Source organism: Nerophis lumbriciformis, linkage group LG24 (genome assembly GCF_033978685.3).
Source record: "Nerophis lumbriciformis linkage group LG24, RoL_Nlum_v2.1, whole genome shotgun sequence".
Classification (NCBI taxonomy): domain Eukaryota; kingdom Metazoa; phylum Chordata; class Actinopteri; order Syngnathiformes; family Syngnathidae; genus Nerophis; species Nerophis lumbriciformis.
Genome location: NC_084571.2, coordinates 22,009,092 through 22,017,500, shown reverse-complemented (window position 1 = coordinate 22,017,500; position 8,409 = coordinate 22,009,092). Strand labels below are relative to the sequence as shown.

General features: G+C 38.9%; 1 pseudogene; it reads left to right on the top strand.

Moving 5' to 3' along the window:
- LOC133620361 (proline dehydrogenase 1, mitochondrial-like) overlaps positions 1–6,992 on the top strand; it is a 52,918-nt pseudogene extending 45,926 nt beyond the window's left edge.
- The last annotated feature ends 1,417 nt before the right edge of the window (positions 6,993–8,409 follow it).

The following is an 8,409-nucleotide window of genomic DNA, read 5'->3' as shown; positions in this document are numbered from 1 at the left end:
AGAAAAGTATTACTACCTTCTATATATGTTTTTACCCCAAAAAATTAGTAGGACTGTGAATATTTGGGTTATACACGATTCAATTCGATTCTTGGGGGTAATGATTTGATTCAGAATCAATTATCAATCCAAAACCATTCTCGATTCAAAATCTTTTTTGATAACATCGGGTGCCGGTTCTATGGTTAACTACGTTCCTCCATAAAATAGATAAACAGCTCTGATGAATTCATACATTACATATACAAGAAAACTGGTTTTGTTTAATAAATTATACCCAAACATTTAATAAAGTCAAATACAAATAAGTCAACAAGAGAAGTAAGACTTCTCTTTTCTAATGTAAATCCATACAGCAGATACACAAAATCATCTACATCAACAATATGATTTGCCTGGTTGGACGGGACAGATTAATTATTTTTTAATCAATTAAGAATCGTTACAAGTAAGAATCACGATTCATTCGGGCATCGATGTTTTTTTAAACCCCTAAAAATTAAAGACCTGCAAGTAAAAAAATAAAATGATTTATTTATTTAAAAAAACAAACCGTTTTTGATTATTTTTTAATTGATTAAGAATCGTTACAAGTAAGAATCGCTATTCATTCAAAAATCTACGTTTTTTTAAACCCCTAATAATTAAAGCCCTCTCAGCAACCTTTACACCCAATATAGTATCCTTGCAGTACTCACTGGTAGGGATACAATTAACGACTATTTTAATGGTCGACTCGTCATCAACTATCTTAACCATTAGTCGACTAGTCGGATTATAAAGCGCCCACATATTCAGTGGCTCTAATTTAGCCATCGACTTTTCAATTCGGCTTGGGATATTTTGGGTACAACAAATTTGACAAATTCGGTCATAAATATATAATTATACTGTAACCATGCAGCTCATTAGGCTTAAACTGTTGTCCATTTACAGGTAAGAACAGAAAAAGTGCAAAATAACAAATATATTTTTATGTTAAAAAAGGACAGTTAAAATAGCAATAACAACAAAAGATAAAACAATAAAAATAACTTTCTGAAGAAAAAAAAATAAAAATTGTGATGATGTGTTTGAAAAGACACACACTAGGGCCCTATGGGTGCTTGAGCCCCTGCCCTTTTTTGCCTTGTCTTAAAAAGTGCCCTCTGCCTGTGTGTGTGTGTTTTTTTTTCTTCTTCTTTCTTTAAACAACATTAATAAATTCCTGTTAGGGATGTAAAAAAACAAAGAAAGAAAAAAACAGCGGTTCAAAAACTCCACATTTTCTTGTAATACCGGGTTGTTTGAGCCTGTCGCTTCCACCAGAGAGAGAGAGAGAGAGGGCGAGTGAGTGAGTAAGTGAGAGGAGAGAGAGCCAACTGCGCCCCTGAGGAGACGTGACAGTGGAGCAACTTGAACCTGTGAGTTATGGTCTAGTCGCCGTCCACTTATTCAGCATCTAATATGGGTAATATTTCAGAAAAACGCTGTATTGTGTCAGCTTCTGTTTTTGCCGGACGTCGGAGCACGGCGCATTAATTGAGCACGGCACATCAATTCCACACAGAGCAGAGCGGATCGTGCGGGACAGGAAGTAGTGTACACAATACAAAATAAAACACCGGGTTAATTTTCAAAATAAAATGCACTGTGTTTACGATCACATTTCTCTCACAGTAGAGGTTTAGATATAAAGTTTATTGTGACTTTGCTATTACTGTGTGGGTTAACAAAATAATAATAGTAATAATGATAATAATGATAATAATAACAATAATAAGAATAATGACACATGACACTCTCACACTGAAGGGGATCTTAAGAACACTAAGAGACAACAGTGGACATGACATCTTTCCAGCACTGGAAGAAATAATGAAAACATATGCCACGATTCCCGTGTCCACTGCCACAGTAGAGAGCTATTTTTCTAAACTGAAGATGGTCAAAAACTTACTCAGAGGCCTATGCACAGAAGAGAGGCTGTCTGATCTCCTTCTCCTATCCATTGAAAAAGACATAGTCATAAATCACAATGATGTGATCAACATCTACAGGGACATGGCCCCCAGAAGGTTGCTGCTTTAAGGCCCCCAGAAGGTTTGGCTACTGATTGTGCACTGATTTCACAGCATTTCATGGAAGCCCTGAATTTACATTGAGGAGCATATTTGGGTATGGGTGGCCTCCATCCTACAGCCCTCTACTGGCCCCTGGTCCATATTTTTGGCCCTGTATTGCGTTTCAGTTGTTTAGTCTGAGCATTAAGTGAGAAAGACCATAAGTTACAACTTGATGGTGTTTTCATCAAGTTAAGGGAAGAAGGACAGATTTTCACATTGAAGTTTTTTCCATTTCGGTAGTTATTTTTGTATTTTTTTTCAAAGTTCATGTTGCACTGTTCAATGTTAAAGTGCTTATCTTTAACAATAAACCAGTGTTTTGTTGCTTTTCATGTCTTCCAAGCCTATGATAATGTGAATTAACTCATTATGACAATAATTTGTTGACACAAAAGAAATGGCAATCACTTTTACCTACAAAGGACACACAGCTAAGTAGTTAGCTTCCTATTAGCAAATTTAATTTTACATTAATTTCCATATTGTGTAAAGGACCAAAAAAAAAATTCCTGCCCTTTTCTGACTTTGAGCCCCTGCCCCTCTATAATCATGTGCACGTCCCTGCACTAGGGTTGTACGGTATACCAGTACTATTATAGTATCGCAGTACTAATGAATCAAAAACGGTACTTTATTCTGTTTGAAAAGTACCGGTTCCCCCTTCTTTAATTTTTTTTTATTTTTAACGGGCATGACGGCGCGTCGTCACGTCATGACATTGCATGTTCGGCAGTGCACACACACAGAGTACTTACAAGAAGACACAGTGTATAAATAGAAAAGGGAGAATGGACACATTTTGGTCTAAAAAACAAAGATAAATGTGAAGTTATAACACTGAAACACCCTCAGGAAGAGGTGCTTTAAGACATGGCTAGCTAGCTAGCAGCTAACATCCATCCACAGTCGGCAGTGTTTTAGCTACTTCTAAATCAATTATCCTGGCCTCCATGGTGACAAATAAAGTAAGTTTCTTACAAGTATATTCCCAGCAGGATGAGACATAGCTAAACATGCTTCACTACACACCCTAGGACGGGGGTCAGCAACCCGCGGCTCTTGAGCCGCCTGCGGCTCTTTAGTTCCACCCTAGTGGCTCCCTGGAACATTTTAAAAAAAGGATTGAAAGTGGAAAAGATGGGGAAAAATGTTGTTCTTATTTTAGTATGTTTTTTGTTTGAGGACAAACATGAGACAAACCTTCCCAATTGTTAGAAACCCCACTGTTTAATATGTTTGTGTGTATGCTTCACTGATGAGAGTGTTTGGTGAACATCGTTTTGTCCTACTAATTTCGGGAGTTCTTGAACTCACCATAGTGTGGACTGTGATGCAACAGTTTGTTTACATGTAAAATCTTCCCCTCCTTCTTTGTCTCATTTTGTCCACCAAAAGTTTTATACTGTGCATGAATGCACAAAAGTGCGCTTTGTTGATGTTATTGACTTGTTGGAGTGCTAATCAGGCATATTTGGTCAGTGCATGACTGCAAGCTAATCAATGCTAACATGGTATTTAGGCTAGCTTTATGTACGTATTGCATCATTATACCTCATTTGTAGGTATATTTGAGCTCATTTAATATCCTTTACTTTTATCCTCTTAGTATATAATTTAGTTTTGCATGTCTCATGACACATTATCTGTATGTAATATTGGCTGCATTGCAGATTGTTTGTGTGCCATGTTGTTCCAGACCAAAGCAAACATTACCAAGCTTGCCAAAGATTGTAATAAATCTATTAAAAGAAGACAGCCTTAACTTGGACACACACATCTGTACCTTTGGCCATTAAAAGCCAGTATTTTCCAGGAGTTATCTCACCTTCTAAGTAGCCTCTGATTTACTAATGGTTTCTAATGTTGTAAATATGTGTGGAATAATTATTACATTTCAACATTTCTGTCCACAAAGATTTGTTTCAGCCTGTGACACATAGTCATTTTGATAGTAGGCTATTATAGCTAATATAGACACTTACATCATGTGTTGTCTTCATTATAACACTTATATACGGCATTTAATTTTTTGCGGCTCCATACAGATTAGTTTTTTGTATTTTTGGTCCAATATGGCTCTTTCAATGTTTTGGGTTGCCGACACCTGCCCTAGGAGGATATAATAGCTCAACGGTGTCACCGCGAATAAAAGACAGTGCTCCTGAATCTAAACAAAACATCCACCGGTACCAAAATATTGGTATCGGGACAACAGTAACACTGATAAATGATTGAATATTGATTAACTCCTTTTTTAGCTCTCTAATAGACTCAATGTATATAATTGTATCATTGATTCATTCTTAACATTTTAGCCATCTAATAGATTGTAGGTTCAAACTTATGATCTTATGCGTTAGTTATTGTGCCTTTCTTCATGACGCTGCTTTAAAAAGTACTTAAACTGATTCAGACAAAGTTTAGCTGTCGGAAGTTCGCTAGGATATCAGGCAAATCTATTTTTTTACACAACTTCATCCCACGCTCGTTAGCTAGCTAGCAAGGTACACGCTAACAATTGTACCGAGTTGGGACCGCATCCTCCAGATATCCTCCGCTTTTAATGCTTTAATGAGCAATGTGAATTCATGTTTTGGACAAGAATTGGAGGAAATATTCACACACTTGACATGTTTTCACCCGAAATGTTGACGCGAGAAGAACACGAGTGATGACGTCACGACCATGTAGACCAGTTGTTTTGTATTGTCGACGAATCATTGCACCCCTACTCACTGGTAGGGATGGGTACTGAACCGGGACTTTTTTTGTACCAACCGAATCCTAAAGGGCACCGATTCACGTAAAATCCATCGGTGCCATGTTTCCTGGCCTGGGTTGTTAATGATATGTGATATTTAAGACATTTAATATTGCTACTACTTTTTTTCTGTGCTACAAAATATGGTCTGTTCTACAATTTTTTTCATTAGTAGCACCGGTGCTACTAGTGAAAAAGCTTCTTCACGAGTAGCACCGGTGTTACTAGTGAACAAGCTGATTTTTTTTGTCTGTGACAAATTGTATTGTCGACGAATCGTTGCAACCCTACTCATTGGTAGGGATGGGTACTGAACCGGGACACTTTTGGCACCGACCGAATCCTACAGGACACCGATTCACGTAAAATCCATGTTGTTAATGAAATTGTGATATTTAAAACATTTAATATTGCGACTACATTTTTTCTGTGCTGAAAACTATGTTCTGTTCTACAAGCAAGGAAACATGGCACCGATGGATTTTACGTGAACGGTGGTGTCCTGTAGGATTCGGTCGGTGCAAAAAGAGTCCCAGTTCAGTCTCCCTCCCTACCAGTGAACAAAATATGGTCTGTTGTACAATTTTTTTTGTAGCACACCAGTGCTACGAGTGAGCTAGCTGATTTTTTTGTCTGCGAAAATTTTTATTGTCGACAAATCATTGCACCCCTACTCACTGGTAGGGATGGGTACTGACCGGGACTCTTTTGGTTCCAACCGAATCCCACAGGGCACGGATTCGCGTAAAATACATTGGTGCCCTGTTTTCTTACCTGGGTTGCTAATGAAATTGTGATATTTAAGACATTTAATATTGTTACTGCTTTTTTTCTGTGCTACAAAATATGTTCTGTTCTACAATTTTTTTCACGAGTAGCACCAGTGCTACTAGTGAAAAAGCTTATTCGCTAGTAGCACCGGTGCTACTAGTGAACGAGATGATTTTTTTGACTGCGACAAATTTTATTGTTGACGAATCGTGGCACCCCTACTCACTGGTAGGGATGGGTACTGAACCGGGACTCTTTTGGCACCGACCGATTCCTACAGGACACAGATTCACGTAAAATCCATCGGTGCCATGTTTCCTTGCCTGGGTTGTTAATGAAATTGTGATATTTAAGACATTTAATATTGCTACTAAATTTTTTCTGTGCTACAAAATATGGTCTGTTCTACAATTTTTTTCGCAATTTTTTTATTTGCGACACATTTTATTGTCGACAAATTGTTGCACCCCCGCTCAGTGGTAGGGATGGGTACAGAACCAGGACTCTTTTTGCACCGACCAAATCCCACAGGACACCGATTCACGTAAAATCCATCGGTGCCATGTTTCCTTACTTGGGTTGCGAATTAAATTGTGATATTTAAGACATTTAATATTGCTACTACATTTTTTCTGTGCTACAAAATATGTTCTGTTCTACACTTTTTTTCACTAGTAGCACCAGTGCTACTAGTGAAAAAGCTTCTTCACTAGTAGCACTGGTGCTACTAGTGAACGAGATGATTTTTTTTGTCTGCGACAAAATTTTTTGTCGACGAATCGTGGCACCCCTACTCACTGGAAGAGATGGGTACTGAACCGGGACTCTTTTGGCACCGACCGATTCCTACAGGACACCGATTCACGTAAAATCCATCGGTGCTATGTTTCCTTGCCTGGGGTTGTAAATGAAATTGTGATATTTAAGACATTTAATATTGCTACTAGATTTTTTCTGTGCCTCAAAATATGGTCTGTTGTACAATTAGTTTTTCACTAGTAGCACCGGTGCTACTAGTGAAAAATCTGAGCGTTCAGCCCTGTGTCTAGCTAAGATGTTTCCACGTTGTATGTAATGCCAGGCCAAGCAGGCTTCTCGGTCTACAAGTACGTTCCCTACGGCCCGGTGAGCGAGGTGATGCCCTACTTGACTCGGAGAGCCCAGGAAAACCGAGGCTTCATGAAGGGTGCCCAGAAGGAGAGAGAACTGTTGTGGAAGGAGCTGAAACGCAGACTCGCCTCCGGGGAGCTTCTCTATAGGCCGCTCTACTGAAAGCACACAGGAGGAGATAACGTCAAGGTTTTTTTTTCATCCCCCTCCCCTCCTCATCTTCTTGGCTGTCTCCCACCCGTCTTTATGTTTTATCTCTGTGTCTGCATTTCATTCCTTTCTGTCTCCCCCTGCAAAGCCACCGGCACCGATCACTTGTCGATGCGCTATCCCCCTATAAATCTTTATTCCGCCCCTCCCTTTGTCTGCAGAGCTCCGGCATCAATCTCACCAGCATCTTTAGTGCTCTAACAGGAATTGTGAAAATGTCAACAAGTCCTATGCGGGCGTCGCTTTTCATCCCCGCCATTCATCACGCGCAAGGACACAACTTAAAGGCGTCATTTAAATGTCAGTGGAGGAATCATCTGTAATGTTCAAATATTAAAAGGAGCCATATGTAACAATTCCATGTCAAGTCATCATTAAATGGCCCTGATATGTCAAAAGGCATTAATAAATCATGTTCTTTTCCAATACCTCTATAACTGATAACAGTAGTTCAGCTGGGATATGCTCATTTCAAAATTAGATTTACAGCCCAGAAATATTGTTATTATTTTCATTTCGATGCCCCGCCCTCCACCTTTTGACCAATTAGAAAGTCTGTGAGTGTGTCACATCCAGGTTGCCAGTTACGCACCGCCATCTTGGTCTGGCTACTGCCACTGGTAAAGTTACTAAACATGTCAGACCTTAGTACATCTAAAAGTTACCATTCTCAACTTATTCAAGACAAAGCCAGGGACAAAACCAGTATTTGTATCGGGGAGGCCTTTGAAAGATGGAGACGATTGAAGGCGGAGAAGATTTTTTCATCTGACGCCAAACTTGCTAATTTCATCCTTGATAGGTAAGTCAGGCATTTACGATTTCTTAATACTTGTAATAAATGGAAATGGACATTTGGTATGTAAACTTTATTGTCCAATAGAGTCTATGATCTTGTCTAACAAAGCTAGTATGTTCCTGCAAAGAATTCTTGGTGTGATGGTGCTTAGCTCCTAGTGTAATGCTTAGCACGCTAGCCCAATCAATGACACATCAACGGGGAAAATATATGCCCGTTAGCCTGTATGTTGATGTGTATTCCAACTGCCAGGATAAAATATATTTTCAACAAATAAAACCTATGTGGTTATGTGTAGTGTCAGTGCCTATTTCCCTCTCAAATGAGGAAATGGGTTCCAACATTAGCACAACTGTCATCATGGCAATGTGAAACGTATGGAGACAGCCAAATCACATGATCAAATAATTCCTCATTGGTGTAGCCTATAGGCATATCTTGGTAAAATGTCTCTTTATTTTTGGGCGTACATAAGGCTGCTAAGCATGCTATACTTATTTTCACCAGTATAAGCATTGCAAGCGTTGGTTGTAGTTGGTTTTAGTCTTTGGTTTCTGATAGTAGACAGTAACAATGATTGCCATTTGTTGTGATATTGTACGCAGGCAAGACGTACTTCTGCCTGAAAATAGCCCAATTTCTGTGTCAAATGT